Source organism: Podarcis melisellensis, assembly GCF_964234715.1.
Source record: "Podarcis melisellensis genome assembly, chromosome: 1".
In the NCBI taxonomy this organism is placed as follows: domain Eukaryota; kingdom Metazoa; phylum Chordata; class Lepidosauria; order Squamata; family Lacertidae; genus Podarcis; species Podarcis melisellensis.
The window spans coordinates 53,439,513-53,466,885 of NC_138528.1; the positions used below are offsets into that span (position 1 = coordinate 53,439,513).

Sequence of the window (27,373 nt, forward strand, 5' to 3'; positions counted from 1 at the left end):
CTCCCTGGGGTGTTGGGAATTTGACTGTGGCTAGAGAGAATGTAGAAAGAGGTCACATTTGCCTCTTATTTTTTGAGAGATTTGCAAACTAGCCAAGCTTGTATAAGGGACCAGGCCCTTCACTAGCATATTCGTATTTGATTTGTTATGTGCACGTTGTGGTGTGTGTGACTGCTGTTTGAGAAACAGAAGCTCAAAGCTCCCTTGTTCCAAACTCGTTGTGCAGTTCTTTCAGTCCTGGCCACAGTCAGCTTAATATTGAGTGCTGTGAATCAGTCATGCAGTAAAAGGTGGGCTGTGCTAATGGATCCTTTGCTTTAAATTATAAATGACATTTGTGGATTCCTGTGCAAACCTTTAAGTGATGGCTCTCTTAATTACAGTATTGAAGATCTGCCGTTTCCCTCCCTTGCTGAACTGAACTGACCACGACTTTGATCTGTGACTTTATTAGCCATGCCTTTCAGGAGTGTGGAAGTGAGAACTCATTATGGAAAGTCACTTCAGTGATTTCAGAATTAGATTTTCAGTGTCACTGATTGATCCCTGAGGCTCCAAAGAACCATGCCAAACAAGTGGGCCTAAAATAAGAGGATGCTATATTTATTTGTGAATACAGATATCAGTTGGTGGAACAGGTGTAATATATGTAACTGCTTTGGTTGGAGACCCTTCAGGGCAGGTTATCGAGTGCAACAGAAGGACCAGACACCTGTATCTTCCATCGCAGTGAAGAAGATGCAGGTGCACTCTCAAGCCATAGTGTGATATGAGTGGCAAGGGTTTCATCTGTCATGTTTCCCTCTTCTGAGGGCTATTAATAATGCAAGCCTATTTCTATTGCATATGGCCACTTAACCAGCATGGGTGAAGAATGCCCTCAGGCTTAGTTATCTTTATAAAAAGGTAAAGGGACCCCTGACAGTTAGGTCCAGTTGCGGACGACTCTGAGGTGGCGGTGCTCATCTCGCTTTACTGGCCGAGGGAGCCGGAATTTGTCCACAGACAGCTTCTGGGTCATGTGACCAGCATGACTAAGCCGCTTCTGGTGAACCAGAGCAGCACACGGAAATGCCGTGTACCTTCCTTCTGGAGCAGTACCTACTTATCTACTTGCACTGTGTGCTTTCGAACTGCTAGGTTGGCAGGAGCAGGGACCGAGCAACGGGAGCTCACCCCGTTGCCTGTATTTCAACCGCTGACCTTCTGACTGGCAAGGCCTAGGCTCTGTGGTTTAGACCACAGCACCAACCATGTCACTTGAATAGAATTAATGCATCCTTATCTGAGGGATAAGGGACGTGGGTGGCGCTGTGGGTAAAACCTCAGTGCCTAGGACTTGCCGATCGTATGGTCGGCGGTTCGAATCCCCATGGCGGGGTGAGCTCCCGTCGTTCGGTTCCAGCTCCTGCCCACCTAGCAGTTCGAAAGCACCCCTAAGTGCAAGTAGATAAATAGGTACCGCTTTATAGCGGGAAGGTAAACAGTGTTTCCGTGTGCTGTGCTGGTGCTGGCTCGCCAGAGCAGCTTCGTCACGCTGGCCACGTGACCCAGAAGTGTCTTCGGACAGCGCCGGCTCCCGGCCTCTTAAGTGAGATGAGCACACAACCCTTTGCGTGAGTTGACTTTTACAAGGTGTGAGGAGCTCAAGATAACTTCACTGAATGCCTTCAGGACACATTTTTGAGATGAGGCTGGTATCAGGTTTGTACCAAGGTTCATGATGGAGAATATCATGTCATATTTAAGTTATGTCAACCTTCACTTATGCTACAATCTACAAAGACAAACCATAGAAACAAGTTCAGATTCACACACTCCTGTTTGCAAGCAAGACCTTTTACAAGTATACAGGCTAGAGACTTGGTTTAGATCCTATTGACAGTGGTTTTTGGTGAATTTCTTTATTTATTAAAAGTATTTATTAAATCTTTATCCCATTGCTCTACAGTTTTAACGTTTCAGACTAAGTTTTCAATCTGCAAAACACAAGTATGCCCCGTCAAACACAGCTGGAGATACTTCCAATCAAGCACGCATAGGATTGCACTATAAATCCAATAAGCCTTGTGTTTAACAAGCATTCCAATTAATTTCAACCAAAGTCCCAGGTTCCCTTTCACTTGAACTACAGCTGTTCATCAAGAGGGGTTAGATAACAAGTCAGCAAAGCAATTTCTTGCAAAAATCAAAAGAACTGGTGGAACAATTAATCTATCTACTGTGACCACAATGTTTAGTTCTACAAAATGTGCAAAGAAACCATTTATACGACTGGGAATTAATGGTTTCTGTTTATTTACCTCACAAATTAAATGTCGGGACAATTTTTTTATATATAATTGCATTGGAACTGAGTTTGGTGGGGAATCTGGAAAACAAAAATCATTATTGCCTTCCTGTTTGTCTGATAAATCAGACTAGAGAGATTTGTATCCATAATGACATCCAAACGTAATAAAGAGATCAGCACCTTAATTTACTGGTCCGTGATAATTACCCTATTTGAAAATGGTTCGTCATTGGTAACATTCAGACTGCATATAGAACAGTTATCTGAAAGTATTAACTGTGACAGGTAGCAACCGTCTTTTAAAAGACACTATAAGAGGATACAGAGAAGATTTGTGTTTGCATTTGTTCTGGAAGCTGAAACCAATTGCATTTTAGGTTTGGCAGGGCTTCTAATCTAGTCTTCAAATCTTGTACTACTTTAGTCTGTGGTTCTTTCGCTCAATTACTCAAAGTTCTTTCAGAGCAAATTGTTTTGACTGTGTGTGGATTTGTTTTGCATTCCTTTGCCAAAAAGGGGAAAAAGTGTTTGAGGGCAAGTCCTTTCATTTCAGATAGTTTGCATCAGCTCTTAAGCACCGTGGATTTCCAGTGTTCACTTTTTGGTATTTGCTTTCAGGTGAGGATTTCCCCTCCCCCCCTTACAAGCACAGAGAATTAAATTCTCTGCTCACTTATATTTTGTGCTGATGGTCATTTTAATCTGCTTTCAGCAGAAACCACATGTTTGCAAGGTGCCTGATTGATTTTAAGAGATGGTTACATAAAGGCTTGTGTGCATAAGCATTAGCAAACGTCTAACAATATTTAATGGTGTGATGTGCTTCATAATAGAAAGGATCTTTCAAAATGCAATGTGGGCCTTTTAGTTCAATAAAAGGAAACAGTTTATTTTAGTTAAGTATAGCCCATTAAAGCGACTTCATTTTCTTTGCCAGTACCCTTGCTTCTTATGACCCACATTGATTCCATTCTTTTCTTTCTTATGAGGATCCTTTTGTGCTAAGAGCATCATTAAAAATGAAAGGCAATTTTGATAGCAACCAATGGGATTTTGTTTTATTTTTGTAGGAAAGAGACAACTCGTTTTGCCAAAGCTTATAGTCGCTGAAATACTGTAGGTTTGACACAGGATCAGATACGTTTTTTGACTATTCTACTAATTTTTGTGTGTGTGTGTGGCAAAGGAGTGGAATGTTATAAAAATGGGTGAAAAGGTTTAACCTGAGAGCAGAGAAAATAAAATCAATAACCTGCTGGCATTGGTATTGTTTGCCATTATCTCTGTTTTACTATTAAGAAAAACACGTATAAAATAAAGCTGAGAACACTAAAAATGCAGATTGCAGTTTCATAGGAAGCCACATTTTTATTTTGTTCTTATTCCCATTTACTAGTGTTCAAAATAGGATTCAGGGTCTAACTTTAGACAGCTAAATGAGATATGAAATATATGCACATTCTCCAAGTACCCAAAAATTTGAGGGAGCCAAGGGAGTGGGCAAAAGCTGGCTTCTGCTATCACTTCAGGATGGTTGAATCAGGGTTCAAGGTCATCAGTGGGGATTTTGGAGGGGAGTGGAATGGGGAGCAGTAAAATCAAACACTGAAGCTGGCTAGTGTTTCACAAAAATTGAGAATTACTTTATCTCACAATGTCACAAGTTTTGTAAGAGGAGAGTATCAATAATATCAAGTAAGTATTCATGCAACATTACAATTATTGACACATTTGCTTATATGCATGCCCAATTGTAGCCATATCGGGGTGTTAATGTTGTCATGAGCATTCATCAACACAGTAGCAGGGAAGCAGCAAGTAGCTTTGCCCCTAGTACTTTCTTGAAGAGTATAACAGCCTGTAACAAGAGTTGCATGTTTGAAGGCTCTATTGCTGGATGACCCTTAATGATGTGAGCACCTTGAATTGGTCCCTGAAATGCAAAACATTATATTTAGTGTAATAAGACCCATGCAAAAAATTCAAATCTTTATGTGTGTGTATTATCAGATTACCATTGTAACATTAACTGGTTGTAGTTAGGGGAAACAAATGTGGAAAATGGAGTAAAAGGAAACTGACTTACAGAAGACCTTAGATGTGGTGTTTCCAAAATTACGTAGTTATATTACTCATTTTTTCTGGCTTCTCTTTCAAAGAGAGGAGGTGAGGGAGAGAAGTCCTTAAACCTGGAAACAGGACAGTACGATAAGTTGTAATTTTATTGGATAGATTTTATGGTATGGTTTCTAGTGAGTAGTTTAGTTCAGTCTCACATCCAAGCATGACCTGTTTGATACTACAGCAGTGTCTTTTTTTCTAATATGCTGACTCCAGCATTCAGCAGAGCAGGGAAATGATATCCATTGGAATCCACCCAGGTTTTCTTTCCCCTTATCTTCTAAGACACAGAGAGATGTACAGAGAGGGTTATGAAAGCAAAGAGTGTTCTGAGCTCTGGTATTATTTTAGAATTATTTGTTTTATTTATTGAATGTATTTATAAAGACTGAAGTTGGTATTTTCCCAGTAGCTGGGAAAAGGGAATACAGCAGTTTCTCATTTCCTTGATAGTCAAGAAGCTAGTCTTAAATGCATATGTTCCTACTAGAATTCATAAGATGTGTGCATACACATGAAATGCATTTTCCAATGTGTGAAATCTGGGCTCATTAGCACTTTTGTGGTGATAATGGCAACACTGTATTTACTAACCCTTCTTTTATTACATTGTAAAGCAAGTTAGGGTCAAGTCAAGAAGATAACTTCATCAATATGAGTCTTTTACAATTCACCAAATGGCACACTTTCCCCTGATTTCCTGCTAGAAAACAATGAGTGAATTGTCTGTTATATATTCATTTGTATGCTGTTGAATAAAATATTTATGTCTCTCCAGAGACCCCTCAAAGCAGGGACTTCTAACCTCTTGTGATCCTTTAAATATTCAGCAGCACTTATATCTAAAATGCCTTGTCTTTGTCCGCATGATAACAGTATAAAATCTTTTCACATTTTATATCAGATAGATAGATATAAAATCTATCTATCATCTATCTATCTATCATCTATCTATCTATCTATCTATCCTCTATCTATATCTATCTATCTATCATCTATCTATCTATCTATCTATCATCTATCTATCTATCTATCTATCTATCTATCTATCTATCTATCTATCTATCTATCATCTATCTATCTATCTATCTATCTATCATCTATCTATCTATCTATCTATCATCTATATCTATCATCTATCTAATCTATCTATCTATCTATCTATCTATCTATCATCTATCATCTATCTATCTATCTATCTATCTATCTATCTATCTATCTATCATCTATCTATCTATCAATCATCTATCATCTATCTATCATCTATCTATCTATCTATCATCTATCTATCTATCTATCTATCTATCTATCTATCTATCTATCTATATCTATCTATCTATCTATCTATCTATCTATCTATCTATCTATCTATCATCTATCTATCTACAGTATCTATCTATCTATATCTATCTATCTATCTATCTATCTATCTATCATCTATCTATCTATCATCTATCTAAATCTATCTATCATCATTATCTATTGATCTTCTGCCTAATGTTACCTTTAGAAAATAAATTACATATTAACCTACATATCTTATTTTTTTTATCACCTTGAAAACACTGTGTAAGGTGACCTGTGCAAAGTTCTCTATGAACTGTGAGCCAGCAAAACAGTATTAACTGATCTAGCATATTATGAAGATATTGTAAATGCTCAGCTATTTGTATATGAAAGTAGAATTGTTACTGAAATCTATGGTTCCTTGGCTCAGGCTACAGACATTGGCAACTTGTAATACTTGTTTAAACACAAGGTGTTTTCCATTGTCCACATTTTTATTTGGCTCTGATTTTTTAAAAAAAATAAAAGAAAAAGAAAATTATCAGCCTCATACCTGGCATTGCTTGTCAATTCTGTCAAACCTAAAACTCAGTGCAGTTTTGAAATCATTGATTAAAATCACGGCCGTTTTGAAAGGTGCAGTCCTCTATCTCGATTCAAAATGTCCAATTGCTTGGATGTCTCATCCAACTATGCCTTTGTAGTAGACAGCAAGTCTGTGATGTATTGTGAATTAAATCACAGAGGGTAGCAATTTTATCTACGCCTTCTTTGGCCCCAGACCTTCCAGCATTTTTCTGAGGGCATAGTTTCTTGCCATCCTGTGACATGTTGTGGAGGTGATCCATTAGGTTGGCTGCAGAATACACTCTGCATAATTTACTCCTGTATCTGTCCCTTATTCGCCATAGTCTTGTTGGTGTCCTTAGTTCCTCACCTCTCTGCTCGTTTTCTATTGGCCTGCCTGCTATCATTAGTGACACATTCCTTAGGGCCAGAAATCCACAACAACCAGCAAATCCCAGGAGGTGAGAGAAAGAAAGAAAGAAAGAAAGAAAGAAAGAAAGAAAGAAAGCTAGAGATAGACCCAATTTTTGTTCAGCTGCATTGAAAAGGAACATGCTCTTTCCGAAATCCATACTGAAAAATTGAAGCCATACATCCACAGATAAAGAAGCAATTTAACACTTTTCTATTCATGCTCCTGTGGCCGGCTCCATACTTCCTCCATCACACCTGCACCTGTGTGTGAGGCAGCAGAGGGTTGTGAGAAATTGTTTTTACGTGAGCTTCAAATGAATGCCTGAAGAACTAGAGGAGCAATAAATAAATAAATAAATGAGGCAAGCCTTTATTTATTTATTTATTTTCCCTTGCAGGTTTCCCCCCATCATTCACACTAGCATATTTTGTCATTACTTGTATAGTTTTACTGATTCGGTGGTCATTTTTCCCCGGGGAGCCATCTTTCATGTTGAGCTGCTTACTAGGTTTTTAATTATCTTTTTTGCCTGCCTGACAGACTACTTCTCAATGCTGTCTGCCACCGCAGAACAAATTGAATTGAATAGGGCAGACTGGTGAAGGATTTTGAAGACTAGGACACAAATCCTAGCATGATTTCCTTCAAGGAAATTCATGTTTTTTGGGGTTTATTGCAAAGAAGTATGAGGCTCGTACTTCAGATGTGTACCAGAATATTCTCTAGTTCTTGATTTATCGTCTGCTACTTTCCTAGAGCAAGTTGTGGCCATTAACTTTTCTGTCCATGAATAAAGTGACACAGCTGTGGATCCAGTTGCAATTATTGTTTAATATTGTTGAAGGAAGCATTGGGTTTGGCCTCTGTCCTCCCCCTCTATCTTCTTAGCTCAGTGTTCAGCAGCATGAACTAGCAATATAGTTTAATACCATTTTAACTGACCTGAAATGTATCAGAAGATAATTCTCTGAAAACTTTTTCTGAGAATGTTCTTTTCAAGTGTTCTGAAAAATGTTAAAGATTCCATCCCATTCTACCACTACCCCCTTTAAAGGCTCCAAGAGAGGGGCTCAGGTAAGAGGGAAGTTAAGGGACAGTCTGAGGTCAAGATAAATAGAGGTTCAAACAGGGGCTCAGGCAATAGGCAAGCTGAGGGGCTGTCCAAGACCCAGACCCAGACACCAGGTACGTGAAACAATGCTGGTAGCAAGACATGGTTCTAGCACCTCTTACAGCCTCACATTGAAGCTTTTGAACCAGAATCTTACCCTGGGGTAAGCTGTAGCCTCCTAGAAGTTTCTGCAGAAAGTTCTCGTCATGAGGAAGACCCTACTCCTGAGCAGCCCTTTACTTACATGGAGGCATCTTCTGCACCAGAGCACTCCCCCTGATAGTGAGGGTCTCTGCCTCTTGAGATGCTATTGCTCCTAGGGTCTTGGAGGTTGTTCTACCTCTGCTTCAGATGCCAAACTCCCTTTCTGTGGGGAGTGACCTCTGCCAGTCTGCCCTGAAGGTCCTGGTTCTTTCTCACCTGTTCTGAGCTCGTCCTGAGTTTCTGGGGGCTCCAGATCAGCATTGGCCAGATCCTCCATGGAGGGGGAGGGCATGACATTGCACCTATAAAAATTTAGCCTACCAAAAAAACAGTTGAAATTTTACTCAGGTTACAATGCTTGCATCTCTGGGTATGGAATCTTTACACCGTAATTTTCTTACTACTGCATCTCTATAAATTCAACTAAATAGGTAAAGGTAAAGGACCCCTGGACAGCTTAGTCCACCCAAAGGTGGCTATGGGGTTGGGGCGCTCATCTCACTTTCAGGCCGAGGGAGCCGGCGTTTGTCCACAGACAACTTTCCAGGTCATGTAGCCAGCATGACTAAACCGCTTCTGGTGCACGGAAGACCATGACAAGTGCCAGAGTGCATGGAAACGTTGTTTACCTTCCCACCGCAGTGGGGTGGGAAGGTAAACTACTTGCACTGGCATGCTTTTGAACTGCTAGGTTGGCAGGAGCTGGGACAGAGCAACAGGAGCTCACCCTGTCACGGGGATTCGAACCTCCAACCTTCTGATCGACAAGCCCAAGAGGCTCAGGGGTTTAGACCACAACTCAACTAAATAAACAAAATTGGTCCACACAAATGTGAAATGACTGCTATGCAAACATGAACTTTGCAACAGCAGCTACAGCACATTATCACTCCTCCTTTTTTCCTTGACACAAAGGACATGTCACAACACTTTCCTGCATGAATATTTCTCTTTCAGAATAAGTGTCGAAAGATATGGGGAACGGTAAATGGATCTTTCAACCTCTCTTCTGAGCTTTTCTTTTACATAGTGTGCCGTATAAATGCTACCCTACTGGGAAATAATCAAAGAATGTTAATATAATACTGTGGTTCAGGAAAGAAACATGACAGCAATACATTCCTGCAAATTGAATTTAATGAGCTTCTTAGCACTACACGAGTGACTCTTTGAAACACAAGCTATTCAATTTAGATCATTTTGATTATAATTAAATCATTTCACATTTATCACGGGGGCAAGTTGAATCTTAATTAATTAGACACTTGTATTGAAAGGTGATATCATTTCACTTTTGTGTGTCTCTGGTGTGTATATGTGTATGTGTTGATCCCCACCCCACCCTGAGCAGCAGCCGGTGCCCTGATGCAGATGGATAAGGCATGGCCAGAACTGCCAAACCATTAACACTTAAAGAAGTTGCCCAACCTATTTCCAACCATCATGACTGAGCTGAAGCCAGAAGCCATTGGATGGTGATAGTAGTGGGGAGGTGCTTGAGTAAGGAAATCATGCATTGGGACCTCTAGAGTCTCTACCCTCAGATTATGCACACCCAAGAAAACAACTCCCTCCATACAAGGAGGAAATTGTGTGACAAGAAGTTGGGTGCTAGGCTTCAAGTGAGTGAGAGGACTGCTCCTTCAAGGCCTTCCACTCCTCAAGGAAAGGGAAAAGCTTTGTTTGAGCAAGCAGCTGCACATGGTTCTCCCTTGTCCCCTTGTCCTTCTTGTCAGGGACAGCACAGGAAATTTTATGTGATAACAATGCATGCATATCCCCCAAACTTCATTTTCTTTCTTTATAGCTGGTAAGGACTTAGCAGCATAGAAATGGAAATGAGTGTCCTAGCCTGAGAGCAATAGAGCTTCTAGAAGATGAGCCAAGCCAGTCTCCCTTGCATCTCCCAAATGTGATCAGAGCAATAACCTGATACCTGTTTATTTGACAATACTAAGACACATGTGATTCTTTGTGACTGTCTGATCTGGTATTGGCTCACCCATCAAATGTCTATACAACCCCCTTGTCAGAAATTCTGGCACCTCTGCCCTTATTTGTTTTGTGTGGAACATATTTTGCAGTCGAGACGCCTAGCATTTGTTTTCTGACTTTGGTTTCCTAAATTTAGTTTGCTTGTGAGTGCAGTCTTGACAGTTTATTTGCCCCAGTTCCTCTTGGAGTTGAGTGCATGGTTTTGTGTCCTATTACTCCATATTCCTGCCCAAAGGAAGCCAGACAAGGAAGCCTGTTGTAACCCCAGGCTGGGCATCTGTCTTTGCATCCGATTACTATGTGCTTCTCAAAGGCTATGTTGTTGTCTGGGAACACTTGACCTTCCAGCATTTTCAATTTTATTTTATTTTAATCTGTCCTATTGAGGATTCCCCCTGCTCTTTTTCAATTTCCCCTGCTCTATTTTAATTAACAACTTGAACAGTATTTTTGTAAGTGCCATGTAATGTTTATTTTGCAAGGACAGTTCCTTGAGCATCATTCAGTATGGCAGCACCTACACTTTGGACCAGTCTGGCCATTGATATTTATGCAGGTACCTTCGCTGTATTGTTTTTACTATATATAAAAAAAATCTGTTTAGGCAAACCTATCAAAACACGCAAATTTAACCTATGTTTAATATGTAATTTTATAAGGTATGTTTCTTTCATGATGAAAATATTTAAGCTATTTCTTTTTTTAGTAAGATTTTACTGGTAATTTAATGTATGTTTTATATTTTACGCAGGCTAGGAGGTTTTTATGATTAATCACATATAAATCCTGTTAACTAAATTAGTAGAAACATAGGAGTTCTAACCCAAAGTAAGTGTTGGGGTTTGGAAAACCAAAAAAGGTGAGGTGGAGGTGAACAAGGTATAAGTTAAGGGTAGGCAAGGCTTTCAGGATACATTTTTTATATTTTTATTTTAAATGCAAAATTACAACAAAAGCTACAAAATCCAAAAAACAAAGCAAAACAAACAAAACCCCACGCCTACAAAGAAAACCATACCATCATAATAATCTTTACATACATATACACATATTGAGTTCCTTCCTCTGTTTTGAGACCTCAAAGTTTTTATTTTTTCTGAATTGTGTCTAATGTAAATTACCTCTATCTTTATACCTTTTGCACCGTTTTCTTGAAAAGGGTTTCAGGATTCAGTAGCACCCTGGACAGCTCAGTGCAGGGCTCAGGTTGCCGTTTCCATGAGAGCAGAGCTCAAATGCTACTTTAGCAGCAAGTCAACCTCATACTGAGCCTCAAGCAGCAGTTCTATCTGCCTTCTGTGACAGGAGTCTCTTCATTTTGTGGGACCCAGCTGGCATTAGCAATTGTCAGCTCTGGCAGAGCAGAGGAGAGTGTGTTTCCATCGGGGCTTCTGAGCAGGAGGTGAACCACAGAGATAGCACAATGGGCTCCCCCTGCCTAAGTCCTTCTGAGTTAGTAGGGGCATTGGGGGCTGAAGGCCATTCTCTCTCCTGCTCTCAATTCCTTGCCTCATCTCTTAAAGATGGAAAGTCCAGCTTCCTCTTCTTTCTTTTCCCCCAGCTCATGGTCTGCATCCTGTTTTCATTCCACCATCTCTTTTGGAAGTGCCTTCAAACTCTTATCTTGGAGTGAACTGTTCCTAAATGGATGCTTCTTTTGTCTTTCTATTAATAAACATGTTTTACTTAGTGAAGGGCCAAAACTTAAGAAAATAACTATTCCCTTCCCAGAAACTTTATGACGACACTCTACCATCTAGGCAGCACCAATACTTCGGAACTCCCTTCCCTTGGCATCTTCACTGTACTGTTTTTTTGGTGCCAACTAAAAACATTCCTGTTTAGACTAGCCTATCCAGATGTTTAGAAAGTTGAGGTAATCCTAACCTGTTTCAGTATTTTAACTTTTGTAAGCTAAAAATTCTTGATTTTACTATTTTATGTTTTATAAATCGCTTTGAGGTTGTTGTTGTTTTTATCATCAAGCAGTGTACAAATTTTATGAAATAAATAAATAATATATAAGAAAATCTAAACCCAGGGGTCCGAAGGTTTGTGTGTGAACTCCTGCTCATTTAGCTAATGTACTGCCAGCAAGCTGTTGTTAATTTAGGTTAATGTATTACTTTCTGAGTCAGCTTTACCAGACGCATAACAATCAGTCCTTTGGAAGGAATAAATCCAGGGGCTGGGGAGTAAAGTACTTCTTCGGATGCCAGATTAATTCCCCAATCACTCATATTTATAAAAAAAAGAATAAGAATCAGGTTCAGATGTATGTCAGATAGAACTGCCCCTGAGCAATATGGTAACAACTGTGCCCTCTTCTATTGCTTCAATGGGATTGGAAGCTGTTCTGCACATTATACTTGAAATGGGAAACATCCCCTTCTTTTCTTTTTTTTAATAAATATTTATTGGAGTTTTTAATAAAAGAGATACAGAAACATCCCCTTCTTAATTTCCAGTGAGTACACATATATATTCTGGACCAATTCTGAATCTAGGCAGGAATAGTTTGCCTGTTACTTGAACTAGTTGGTTGTTGGACTGTACTACTTCAAACTAAAGTGTGGGGTAGGGGTAAAATTTTACAGCAAAAAACAAGCGCTTCCCTGCATATAGTAATAAGTGATATAGCTGTAAATAAAACTAGTACATAAGAGAGTAGTCTAGCATGTCAGAATTTAATCCATCACCCACCATTTCAAATTGCAGTCCAGAACTCTACAATTTTCGGATGATAACCAATATTGTGAAGGTGGATTCTCCATAGCTCCTTCCTCTCCTACAGACTGTTACCCCACACCAGACCTGCCCCAGAAGGTCTACCAAGTGTTCAAAGCAGATTTGGTGAATGTACAAGAGGCTGCAGGAAGAGTAAGTCATGACTTACAGGAAGAGTAAGTCATGATGCACAAGCAGAAGTCTGTTCTGCTAGCAGACAGGTACAGTTGGATCTCAGCCTCTGTCTGCTATCTCATTCTGCACAACGTGTTGCCCTCAATCCAACACAAATTTAAGGTTACTTGAATCCATTCATTTTGTTGCGTTTAAGCCTGTTTAATTTTGTTTTGGGTGCCTCATTATGTTTAAAGATGTTAAAATTTCCCTTAAAGCAACTTTGTTCTATATCAGTTTACTGGAAAGATGATGGTATTCAAGGCTGAGTAGTGGAAAGACATTTCGGTTAATACTTCAACCAGCAAAGGTAATTGTGTAGATTCCTCCAACCCCAGTCATAAAATGCGTAGATATCAGCAATTTACCCTGCACAGTGCAGATTTGGAAGAAGCTCAAAGTGTTTGGAATTGCTACATTGGCACTAACTACAGTAATGTAATCATATAACCAGTCATGACACAGTGGGCTTTTTGGCGCTAACATCTCACTTTTTCTGCAGCAGAATGCAAAGTCTGTCATCCTGTCATTCTATTTCACCATCTCATATTTTTCCTCTTGCCTCCCTTGACCTGGAGAAATTGCTCTTCACCCTTCTCTTTCCCCCCTCCCCTACTGACACACAGTGTTGAGATTCAGCAACTGACTGACTGCCTCTCTCGAGAGTCAGTGTAGGATAATGCCTTCTAAGAATCTCATTCCAAATCTTTTTTGAGGGGGAGAGAGTGTGAGTTGATTTAATAGTCTAGTGCACACCTGTTTGCTGAAACATCATCACAGCAACTGAGTTTATATATTTAATCAACAAAGTAAGCACACGTACCACATGAGGAAGGCCGGCAGGGAGAACAGATATATGAGAGCATAATCCATTGGTGTGTGCTTTATTCCTGCACTTGGTTTTCCCCAGTAGCTAACTGCGTGAAAGATTGTTATTTCTTTATTCTAGAAGCATCTAAAAAAGGAACCCACATTTTAAGGAAGGAATGAAGCTAACTCTATACTAAAAAGCAAGGCAGAAGTACTCGGAAACGATTACAAGCTGTGCTTTGGGAGTCAATCACAAAAATGTAGCATTTATCTGAGATCTTAGATATGAGTTTGTTTGCCTTATGCGTGTTTTGCTGGAATTAGGGTGGACACTCTGCACATGCCCCAACATCAATAAAGTCTACATTCAGGAAATAAGGTAACAATGCCAATCCACATTTTAAAAGCTTGATTAGGATAGGAATGCTCTTGAAATTGCACTGCACTTCAGGTTTGCATTTCAATGAAATTCAGTTCTTTCTCCATCAAAGTAGTCCAACAGATCAGGAGCTCTAAGACCAAATGCCTACATAGGTAAATGGCATCATGTAGACCCACTGGATCCCCCAAATAGGAAATAATCCAGAAAATGGGCCATGTAGACTGAAAACCTGACTACCAGCAGGGACATGAAGGTTGCACACCACCCAAAGAATAGGATTGGGAGTCCGGGCCCAATCATATGGTGTTGCACCAAAGCTCTCTTAAACCTTGACCATTACTGGCTGTGGCTAAAGGAGTTCACAACTGGAGGGCCACTAGCTGTCGAAGGCTGCCAAAAGGAGTGCTTAGCTCATGTAATCTTGTCCCTTTGAAGCAAGTCAGCGGTTCCTAAGGTGAACATTGATTTTTGATCTTACATTTTCCCATTTGTTCTGAGCTCAGTGAGAGACATGGCGGTTTTCACTACTGACAAAAGTATTTGTGCACATCACATCTCCCCCATTCTACATGGCATGGATACACAGACCACATAATATCTTTCTACGTTCCATTTTAGCAGTTTGTCATGTAACCAGTGACAAGGAAAAAATGCATGAAGTTTAACAGCGCCCACACAATGTGCATGCTCATCGTTATTTCCATCACTAACAGCTCCCATTAGTAATGCTAAGGGTGATGAAGAATGACTTGCTGTGGGAGTTATTCAAGTAAATAAAAGTACTAGCTGGAGTAATGGCATATGGCAAGATTCCATCTTTGCATCTATTTTGAGAATCTTTTAAGAATATTTACATTTTAATGTGTTTGGAGTAGGAATCTCCAGTCATATTTCTTCATTATCTTTCTGCACCAAACGTTCTAAACTGAATCCCTTTCATTACAATTTTTACTATTATTTTTCTTTTTTAAGAAGGAGCTGTGAGGCTCAAAATGAAAGTTGTTCCTTTAGTTCTGTTATTTTGTAAAAACTCTCCTTTTTAGCACACACACATACACAACCAATATGTCTAGGTTTTATTCTTTCTGTATGATATAAGCCCTACACCACACAGAGGAAATGTAGATTGTCAATGACAGTACTGGTATTCCCAATTTAATGTTTGCTTCCAACTTGCAAAGTAACAGTACAAGAGGTGGTTACAGGGGGGAAAGTACTAGGTCAGTACAGTCTGCAAGAAAGCATCTCTTGCAACCACTGTCAATATCAGTAATTTGGACCAGGCCTTTCAGTGGGGCTTCTCCTTCTCTGTGGAACAGCATACCTGTCAAGATGCAGCAGGCACCCACTATCTGTACTTTCCAAAAACGATGGAAGACATTTTTGTTCTGACATTCTTTCTCAGCTGAGAAAAATGGTCTCTGTCATGGGTGTCCATTGTGGTGCTTGCATTTAACCGCTATTTATTTTTATTTTCAATAGTTTTTTTCTTGTTTTTTTCATCAGAAAATAGCACAAAGAGAAAGAGAGAATGAGTTGTTCTCATGAAAATCCATCAGCATTTTACTGCTAATTTTTCCTAATATACACAAGTTTGTATGTAATTTCGTATGCAATTTTGGCAAAGCAGCTTTCCCAAATATATGCAGTTTTACATATATGTGTACACATAATTGGACTACATAACTATATTGCAAAGTAAGAGCAATGTGTGGCTGTGTTTTGGTTCTCATATTGTGCAAATTAGGTTCACCTTTAAATGCAAACTGAATCAAATTCCTCTCCCATTCCTAGTAGGGCTTTTGTTTTCTTCACCTTGCAGAAGATAAGGACTTGCTAAGTATAGATTCCACCCCATGCAGGGAGAAGGAATTGGAGAAATTAACCCAAAGCAGTGGAAAATAGGGGGGCATTAACCCCAATAAACTAGGGAAAGTAAGGATCTGATGTTTGGCAAAATATCTCGGATCTAAACCAACAGTGACACAGTCCATAAACTACTGATTCCCTCTTCCCTAGCCAACATCCCCTCCTAACTTAAATGCATCCAGAACCCCTACAGGATTGTGCCTTATTTCCCAGGAGGTGGTATTTCAATTACTGTTTTTAATTAATGGGAATTTCTAAGCCCAACTGAGTTCGGGCAAACAGAAAGGAGTACTCAAAGCACTGCAATTAGATACCAAGGCATCCTGTTGGGACTATTCTATCAGTTGGTGATTCTTACATCTGATGGGTTGGGGTTGGGAATAATGGCCAGAGGAACTAGCGAGAACCAGTGCTATTCTCTACCCCATATTTCAAAGGACAGCGGCCATGGTGAATGGAAGAGAGCAGATGATTCATTTTCTTTCCAACTCCACTGCTCTGCCCACTTGGTGTAGAGATTGAATGTCTCCTATGAGCTTGTCAACAAAGCTATTATTCCACTCATTGGTCAATATATGTTCATTTTCTGCTGACTGCCCTGGGAATCGATGCATTGTATGCTGATCTTTTCCTTGAGTTCATTTTCCTCGAGACGCTAATGTCTAATCCTCTGTTCATCTGCATCATGCAAACGTCCTGATTATGTGGCTTTCCAACTGCTGAAATAATAATTCTCTTCAGTGGAGACTCAAGGACAAAAGGAGGTGATAAAAATTTATCTGTGTCTTTGTGAACCTCTTAATTGAAGCAAGCAACACTGCAGTTTCATCTCGCCCATCTCTAGTTCACCATTTCCTTCTTTCTCCCCCTTTCTAACTTGAATTTTACAGGGGTGTGTGGAATTGTTCTGGATACAACAGTGTAAAACATAAACAAGGATGTGATTAAAAAGATGCCAAATAGAATTTAGAAGCTAAATATTCCTTTAAAAAGGCATTAGGCAAATGCTTGCATCTTGATTACCCCTCTTCCTCCAAGAATACAATTTATATACTAGTACAGTCAAGTCAGAAACAAAGCAGTGAAAACAGATCATTTTACAGTGGATAAATGACCCTGTATATCTCTGGCTTGGAGTGTTAACATTGATATAGAAGATAAATGGGAAACAATTTTTCAAAAAAAAAGAAGAAGTAATTTTTCTACTTCATTACTCAAGTCATCCAATCTTGTTTCCTTAACTTGCTTGTGATTGTAAGATCCCAAGATCTTTGATGCTATGAGCAATAGACAGTTGGTAAATTGGACTTTCTTAGAAACTGAATAATCTTTGATTTATCAGCAGCAAGCTAGTGCCTAACTTAGACCTTCCAAAGCTGCAAAGGGAACCTCTTTCCACCTCCACTGAGAAGAATTAGCAAAGAGGCAAACAGAAGATCATGACAAAGAATTCACTGAATGTTGTCAAATACAGAGTTCTACAAACCTTGAACAGAGAGAGATGTATCAGAGATGTATCAGTTGTTTTCACAGCCATGCAAACAATTACCAGATACCCTTTTATACTTTTTAGTTTTGATTTCTATTTATTAAAATGCAAAATCAAACATAAAACAAAATCATATCAGAAAACAGGTTTGAAATAGTTTAACATAAAAATTCTAACAAGTCTATAAAAACAGAAATACAACAGACATGGATATCCCTTATTTTCCAGGGGCATCAGTTGGATTTCCGATAGACCATAGTTTCTGAAGCTCTGCCCGTATTTCTTTTTTATTGTATTAGCCACAGCCATTTATAGGAGATGGGGGGGATTGGTTATTTTTTTTATTGGGTTTTATAAACAAGAATAATGTTATACAAATAAGTATACTAAGTTTTCTCATGTCATTTGTATATCACAAATATAGCATAATAAATGTGGGGAAATATCTACAACATATGTTTTATTATTAGTGGTCAATGTATAAATTCTTGGTTGTGGGGATTGCTGATATTCTGAATTATTAACATAAACAGAAAGATAATACCAAACAGAATTTTTGTGTGTGTGGACACCTAGAGTTTCTCTGAGAGCCTTTTGAAAATGTGTTTAATCTGGATTGGAATAGTTCCTTACACCAATTCTGGCAGGTCAACTGCTAGTTAAATTAACAAGGCACATGGAGCAGGAATCTCATGTGGTCTGAACTATGGCAGGGTTGATGGTATCCTGTCATCCAAAACTGGGAGGGATGTGTAGTGACCACAAGGTTAATCTTGTATCTCTGTTGTTTAGAAGCAGCCCAATATGTTTCAGATTCATTCTCTGTCATTTTGATGTGATTTATTATTCAGGTCAAAATCTGATCTGTGAGGTCTGAAGCTGTGTTTTGCCCTCATTGACTATAATGGAGACTCTTAAAAAAAGAAAAGAAAAAGTACTGTATCTGTTTTCCTTTTCATGTAAGTGGATGAAGTTTGCAGGCAGAGTTGACTAACCCTGCTGAGTTCCAGGCAGATCCATCCAGAGGTTTTCATCTGGAATGAAGACAGAATGAAGTATTATTCATAGATCTGTAATCTCCTCTTATGAAACCAAACAATTGGGGGGGGGATATGCCTTTCCCTCATGGCCAAAACTTGGACAAAAGTGACAACCCATGAGGAGAGCAGTTCTATTTATTTACTTCATCATCTCTCCCCTAAATTACTGTGATTGGATTGCATTGGCCGGGGGACAATTCACTTTGATTAGACTTGAATGTCATAACAAAAGATACCTCCCACTTCACAACCAGCTTCCCCCCGCCCTTTCCCCCTTTCTATCCCAAGTTCCCCCATCAGCTTGGTTTCATTTCTTGGAAAAGATGGGAAGTGTTTCTGCATTTAAATTACTTGGAAAAACAGAGGCAACAGAGCTACTCAGAAGATGTTGGCATTCCTGACTTTTCCTCAAATACCTTGCTAACAGCAAGATCCAGTTCAGGAATTTGAGTCTGTCCCAAATCACCCTAATTTTGCCTTTTTATTTGGGGTACAAACAGATCCAATGCACAGAATTATAGAATTGTAGAGTTGGAGGGGACTCTGAGAGTCATCTGTTCCCACCCTCTGCTATGCAGGAAAATCCGTTCTATGGAAGCACAATTGCTGGATTGGAACCAAATCTATTTTCATTTCTTATGATGATAAGCCATTTGTTGAGGATGCTATATAGGCATCATAACAACATCTGGTTGTAGCAGCACTAGGTGGCTGCCTTATGTTCCAGAAAATATGCAAACTAAGTTTGGTTCATCTAACAGATATTTACTGACAAGAGTCATTTGCAGCTAAACAGCAGGATTATGAGGATGGTAAAAGTAATAGTGGTGCTGTTGCATGTTTCTTGTCCAAATCTATTTTATACAATTTCAGTTGCATGTTCTTTATACTCCTGGGAATCAGCTGTAGAGCTTACTCCATATTTCTGTGGATCTGCAGGTGCCTGAGGGAGTTCCCCTTTCTCTTAAACTTGCCTCTAGGTGGGTGCAAGTGTCCTTCATTTTGGTCACACCTCCATCTCCCCTCATTAAAAGATAGGTCCCACCCCTGTCCCCAACAGCACTTCAGGCAATTCTGTCCATTCAAGCTGTGCAGTTGTGATGAAATCGGACATGGCAGTCACAGGAGAAGATGAAGCCAATAGAACGAAGAAGGGAGCAAGCAGTGTGGTGAGCAGTGGCAGCTCCCTGAGTGTTTAAAACACCACCATCCTCCTGCTTGTTCCTGTCCATTACTCGATCAGCAGGCCAAATGGAGAAAGGTAGTCCTGCTTGAGCATCAGAAAGAGTGCACAAACCTCCTAGAATGGTGGATGGAAGGAATAATTGGGGAGTCACCATAACTCAGTGGTAGAGCATCTGCTTTGCATTCAGAAGGCCCCAGGTTCAGTCCTAGTCCTCTCCAAGTAGGGCTGGGAATGATCCATGCCTGAAACTCTGGAGAGCTGCTGCCAATCAGTGTAGGCAATACTGAATTAGATGGACCGAAAGTCTAACTTGATATAAGGCAGCTTCCTATTCTGCAATAGATTTGTGTGGTCAAATGAACATCTGGAAAGGAGTACAGAGAAACACCTAAGGAAATAAGTCTGTTCAGGTATAGATAAGTTTGTTGTACGTGGCAATTGGTTTTGTAGGATATGCTCCTTCAATATGTTTAAAAACAATGTGTTCTACAATACTGCTGTTAAATTGTAGTAATAAAGCAAAAACACAAAGCCCAAAAACACTTTCATATTTCCTATTGGTACAATAAAATAAAACATATGTAAAATAAGTAGCACTTGTATAAGTAATATCCATAGCAATGGCATAAACTACACAGAAGAAGAACTGAGCAATGAGTGGTACACAGATATTTAATATGTACATATTTCTAGACATTTTCTAGGCTATAGAAAAATATGAATATGAATCCAGGAAATAACTATTGGGACTTGACATCTATTATGTATTATAAATTTAACAGAGGTTGGGGGGAGTTTCTTTTCTTTTCAAAAATATGTATTTTGCAGAGCTTAGACTCTTATGACTGCCTGTGGAATTGTATACTGTTGTGGCCATATATTTCTGACATTAAGAAATAGGGGTAGGGCTATTTAGTTTTTGTGTAATTTAGTAAAATCATTGCCATAATAGTGCTTCTTCCTTTGTTGCTTCAAGTCATTATGGAACACAAAGAATAGGAGGTGTATATAAATATAAAAATATGTTATTAAATTAAAAGGAGTATTTTATTTTATTCACAGAAACTGAGAGTCCCAGGTGGAGACTTTGAAACGGTTAGGCAGAAATGTCTAGATTTCTGATATATTCCTGGTCTCTCAGCAATGTATTGGGTCACATTCAGTTTAGCCTTCATTCTATTAGAAAAAGGATATTTGAAATTAGATTACCAATAGTTACCTGAGGTTATCCCAATCAGCAGTTTGAAGCTGTTGTGCTCAGCATTTGAGAGGAAAGAATGTGCAGTTTTGTTTTCTGAAACATGGTAATAATTGCAGTTGTTAGAGCAGGCAAAAAGACGAGTCTTGGCAAAATTCATTTTGAGGCATCAAAATTTATAAAGCAGAAAATAGAAGCTGGTGATGGATGACATCCGTTCGTCAACCTGACAAGAAATGCAGCCCAATCAGAATCTAAAATGTGAGGGCCACAAAACAAGCTGAAATGATTGGGTGGGGGCAAGCACACCTGATTGAAACATAATGGAGGATGAGGTTTTGCTTTGTTGTTTTTCAAATGAACAAACATGTATGTGATGCAGATGGATCCCACCTCCTTTAAAAGGTTGCTATACCAGAAATGTGGGAACATCATAACCAGGATCAGCGCTCACAGAAAGTTGGGACGGGAGGATCTGACTATCAAACATCTGTATTCAGTGAGGGATTTTTCCCCTCCTCATCTACATATGAATCAAAATACTTTAACCTGCTAAAAAATATTTTTCCTTTCCTTTCAAGACTGAATGTGTGTTTAATCAAAGCAAACAAAACCTGCATAATCTGCCACATTTCATTGTCCAAATGTTCATCTGCTAAACTATCACTTTCATGGAAGTGATGTTGCATGTAGGGTTGGGGAAGAATCCAGTTTTCTCTATATTTTGGAGCAAACCTTCCAATTTTGCCCTTGATGCATGGATCTGATAATAGATTAAGCTGCATAACCAATGAACCAAACTGTAAATGGGTACATAAAGTTTTAATGAGAATGGTCTTGGGGCTGCCTCTTCTCCCACTTAACATTTGAAGTTGCTAAGAGCAGATCTGTTGCCAGGCACTAAAACATCTGTTTTAAAATGTTCTCAAGAAGTAACTGTCTTTCATAATATGCGGACCCTTCATATGGGAAGAAAGATGGCCACTCCCATATACCTATGTGGACCACCATCTTTTTTTCCGTAGAATGTCCCTGGTAGCCTTACAAGGATAGAATTTGTCCACATGTATGAACTTCCATGAGGACTTGCTAATATATCTTCAGTCTAGATAAGTATCTGAAATGATCCACTGATGGACTACAGTCCTCCCAATAAACATTTTGCCCCTGCTATTAAGTGGGGAGTCCAAAATATGATCATTTTTTTTACTCTTAGCCACTTATTCTGGTTCCCTATTGGTCAGAAAAAAAGATTTGGGAGCACTATGTTTTGATCCAAATAGCGTACCACCCTGTCCTATCATATTGTCATCTTGAAAATGAAAGACAAGGACAAATATCATCTGGGTAGTAGTTTTTAATAGCTTTCTGAAGAATAGAAATATCTGATCTTGCCTGGGAATGGATCATTTCTTGTCCTCCGTTGTGTGCATTTCCAGAGACAATATGTAACCTCCTTGCAGAAAATGAAATATAGTGATGGCTGGTACAAGTAATAAAAGATATGAAATTCATTTGAGATTTAATAAAACAATATTGAGAGATTGAAAATACTGTCCTGAACTCTTCTGACATAGTGGCTTCCATAGCTTCCATTAAACATAATGTATGCTTGAGGATTATTTTCTAATGCCATTCAATGTATTTACTTTTTTAAAAAGAAGAAAAAAGGATTTGAAATATATTTGAAATTACTGAAAGTTTTGGAATTTTTAATTATCAGTGCAGTTGTCTTTTAAATTAATCCCTACAGAAAGAAACTGGCTTTGATGATTCTTTTTTCTGTCCACAGTTTGAGAAGGATGGTAGCTCGGATTTACCATGGGTTTAACTTGATAAAATCAATTTATGAAACTGCTACGTTCATCAGATAGACTGTCTACTCAGAAGATTGACAAGCATTGATGGTTTGTGTTTGAAAAAGAAAAAGGTGGATATAGCTAGATTACATAAATTTGAAGGAGATATGCCTGCCCATACCTTCAATATGAAATAGGTTGCAAAAATATATGAGGGTGGTATCATATATGCTATTCATGATCCAACCTTCTGTGCATTCACCGGAAGGTCTGAACAGATCCCTTTATATGTAAATGCACTTCCATATGGCCAGGATCCTTGCAGAAAGCAAGCTGTAAACCAGGCATAGGCAAACTCGGCCCTCCAGATGTTTTGAGACTACAATTCCCATCATCTCTGACCACTGGTCCTGTTAGCTAGGGATGATGGGAGTTGCAGTCCGAAAACATCTGGAGGGCCACGTTTGCCTATGCCTGTTGTAAACAGAGTCCTTTTTGCATAGCTTTATGTACACCTTATGTTCAAAGTCTTGGGATGTGAGTGTACTACAGGGTATGCAAAGGTTTTGAAAGAATAAATCATGCCTCAAGAACTAAAGCAAGGCCTCTTCTGGCAGATTCAGGGCTTGTCTGAGTTTAAGTGGTATCTCTTCACAATAACCCTGAACTGAAATGGAAACTCCAAAGTGGCTCGCAGCACTTCAGAAATTCAGATTGTTTAAAATGAAAAATGTGCAGAATATTTCTCCCCAAACTTGTCATAAATGAAAAACACCAACTTGGAGAGATGAGGGAGAGCAAAAGCTCTTGTGGGACTGACTGACAGATCTAGCTTCCAGTGAGAAGGAAGGGTTTTACCAGGGATCTCCAATCACAATACTTTGGGGGCAGGGGTGTTGATGTAATGTTATCACTTGGTTATTGTTGGTTGTATATTCACCGCTAGTAATGCTAGTGCTGCTTGCTTGGAAAATCCATTTGCCTCTGTGCCACATATCCACTCCTGTCAAAACATTTTTACACTTAGTTTCTGTGACCTTTGGTGCCAGTTAAGCAGAATAGAAGCCTGAAGCATCTCCCCCGTTCACCATAACTTCTGAGCCACTGCTTCTATCCTTCTGAGTTTTTTTCCAGGTTATTTTCCCAGCTCAGCAAATTTACTCCCCAAAATTCAGTTTTAAAGGTACATAGTAAAAACAACAACCCTAGACTGATTTGCCTGCGGTTTTATAGTAGGTGTACCTTTATAAGCATAAAATTGTAGTCTAATTATGCAAGGTGGTTACATATTGTCTCTGGAAATGCACACAACAGAGGACAAGAAATGATCCATTCTGTTGGGAGCTGCCCAGAGTGGCTGGGGAAGTCCAGTCAGATGGGGTATAAATAATAAATTGTTATTATTATTACAGTGGTACCTCGGGTTACATACGCTTCAGGTTACATATGCTTCAGGTTACAGACTACTCTAACCCAGAAATAGTACCTCGGGTTAAGAACTTTGCTTCAGGATGAGAACAGAAATCGTGCTCCAGCGGCACAGCGGCAGCAGGAGGCCCCTTTAGCTAAAGTGGTGCCTCAGGTTAAGAACAGTTTCAGGTTAAGAATGGACCTCCAGAACAAATTAAGTATTTAACCTGAGGTACCACTGTATTAGGGACGCGGGTGGCGCTGTGGGTAAAACCTCAGCGCCTAGGACTTGCCGACCGTCAGGTCGGTGGTTCGAATTCCCGCGGCGGGGTGCGCTCCCGTTGCTCGGTCCCAGCGCCTGCCAACCTAGCAGTTCGAAAGCACCCCAAGGTGCAAGTAGATAAATAGGGACCGCTTACAAGCGGGAAGGTAAACGGCATTTCTGTGTGCTGCGCTGCTTTGCCAGATGCAGCTTGTCACGCTGGCCACATGACCCGGAAGTGTCTTCGAACAGCGCTGGCCCCCGGCCTCTTAAGCGAGATGGGCGTGCAACCCCAGAGTCGGACACGACTGGCCCGTACGGGCAGGGGTACCTTTACCTTTACCTTACCACTGTATTTTACATTCCCAGGATCTTGTTGCTTTAAAGTAGGGTTGTACTGTTTTCTTAATTTTAATTTTTTTATATATGCAAAACTGCTTTGAGGGTTTTTACAATCAAGCAGTGCATAAATTTTATGAAGGGGGATACACTTCTGAGTTACCTGGTGGTTTCTGAGGTATTGCCTGCATCCACAGGCACTGCTGTGCAGTCATAGATAACAGTGAGAAATAATTTTTTGTTCCCACTCAGTTGCACTCATGACCAGTTACTGGCAGGTTGTGCCTAACAAACTGCTTCACTGATTGCTGCTGAATATTCTGTTTTCGATATTGCTTTTCATAACTGAACAGAAATACGTGCAGTTCCACCAGAAAACCCCATCATCACCTCTTCTTTAAATTTAAGAAGAGTTTACATTTTTGGCAACTGTAGCAATCTATTATTGTTTTGCGGCTATTTCTGTGGAGAAAATGTGAAGCATTTGAAATTTTTAAGTATTTTTAAAGACTGTTTATATAGAATGAAATAATTATTTCAATGTCAATATTTTCCTACCCAGGTCCAAGTGAAAAGAAAAACAGTGGGGAATGGTCAGAGGGAAGAACAAAAGCAAATTGCCCTATTCAATCTGTTGATGAGGAGACATACAGAGTAAGAGACAACAAACAAACCAGCAAATGGACTCCATTTTGGAAATTTGGGATGTTTTCCAATGAAGAATCCTGCACAGGTAATCCATTATTTATTTATTTTTTTTTCATTTCAAGTTCCGTGACATTTCTCTCTTCCAAGAATGTGTGCATAGCTGCACTGTGAGTGCCATTTCTATTTCATCCATGTCATTTGTTTTTAGTAGTCTGTTACAAAGAGGAGGAAAACAACCTTGTAAAAATATTACTGCTGATGGTGATTTATTTTTTGGGAATTGATGATAAGCTGACCTTAAAATTGATGATGTTGGACACTTCAGTGAAGTTGAAATAGCAGTAGGACAGTCTCTTCCGCATGAGTCTTATGGATGTGTCTGACTTTGTTGACAGCGTTCCGTGTTGTGAATGTGGGTGCAAATTGTGACATTATCACAGAACATAGTGTTTTGGGAAGTTGACTATTTCCCCCCTTTGTGAGCTCTAAAGTTGGCTCTGGCAGCTTGATGCTGCAATCAAATGAAGTTATTTTGTATTTAGCTTGGAAAAGAACTTGCTGCATTCCATTCAGTGCCATGATAAATTCAAAGTCATTCTTCCATATGTGAATTCAAACTGGTGTGTCCAGATGCAACCCATTTACCCATCCTAAAGCAGCCCTTCCCAAGCTGCTGTCATCCTGATGTTTTGTACCAGATCCAGTAGGCATGGTGAACAGTCACATGCATAGGATGTGTATTTCAAATCCTCGGGAGAATGTAAGGTGCTTTTCTAAAGGACTACAGGAACATCCTAATACCATTTTAAAACTTTGATCAAAGTTCCAAACCATGTCAGGATAGCTGAGGCTGGAAGACTATATAAATCTAAAATAAGCCTGCTAAATTACATTGTCATCATCTCAGCACAGTAGATTTCCATTCTAGCATGTTGCATTAAATAAGAATGTACAGTGGTACCTCGGGTTACAGACGCTTCGGGTTACAGACGCTTCAGGTTACAGACTCCGCTAACCCAGAAATAGTACCTCAGGTTAAGAACTTTACCTCAGGATGAGAACAGAAATTGTGTGGCAGCAGGAGGCCCCATTAGCTAAAGTGGTACCTCAGGTTAAGAACAGTTTCAGGTTAAGAATGGACCTCTGGAATGAATTAAGTTCTTAATCCGAGGTACCACTGTAGCTCACCCCCCCCTGCAAAGATACAACAAATCTTTTCCCCAAGTTCCCAAGCTATGGAAGAAGAAACCCAAAAGGCTTTCAGTCCATTGGCTTCTTCCACCTGCTGTTGGACAAATCCCAAAATAAATTTGGGTTGATACAGGTGGTCATGATAGAAAACTAGCACCTTAAGAATCTACTCCCTAAATATGATGAAAAGCCAACTCTCTAGTGTTCACCAGCAAGTGACAACTATTCATTAATATGACAGAAACAGGTTCAGAGGCCCTAATAGATGACTGGGGGCGGGGAAGAATTCAAAGCAGCCATTCACCCCTGCTGATTATTCAGGACTCCTCACTGGCACTTTACGCTGTGCAGTACAAATCCATATTGATCTTCTTATATGAACTGAGAAGTTGGAATGCCTTGTTGGCACCAACTAGGAAGCCTACTGATTTCTTTTCTTTTCTTGGAGAAGACAACCAAAGGGTAGCCCTCCTTGGAAATGCTTCTTCACTAGCTCAGAAGCTTATGTGCAGTTATGTATGGTTTTGTTTTGGCACATATTTTTTTCATTGTCTACATGAAGCCACCAAAAGAATTTGACTGCAAATTTGAAATTAGGGTTTACCAGTATGCTTATTACACACTGTTCTGCAATTCATTATCTAATCAGTTCCTAGCAAGCATATTGTTCTCTTCTGAGACACTATCTGGGAGTGATGGTTGTACAGAATCAGGTCATTCTTAACTGTCATTTGGACCAGCCAGAAGTGATGTCAGTGGGAAAGTCAGGGAATGTTGCAGAAATAGGTTTACCTTTGATCATTGGGACGTTGGTTGCCTTCTTGGATAAGGTGCACAATGTGGGAATATTCCAGGC

The 27,373-nt window shown here is 39.5% G+C and overlaps 1 protein-coding gene across 4 annotated transcripts in view; it reads left to right on the top strand.

The window, feature by feature from the left end:
- The window catches only part of LRRC4C (leucine rich repeat containing 4C), a 611,700-nt gene that overhangs the window by 292,065 nt on the left and 292,262 nt on the right, over positions 1–27,373 (top strand). For all 4 annotated transcript variants that reach the window (XM_081891622.1, XM_081891624.1, XM_081891619.1 and 1 more), the window contains one exon: positions 25,241–25,411. The gene's annotated coding sequence lies outside the window, so the exon portion shown is untranslated. The remainder of the gene's footprint in view (positions 1–25,240; positions 25,412–27,373) is intronic.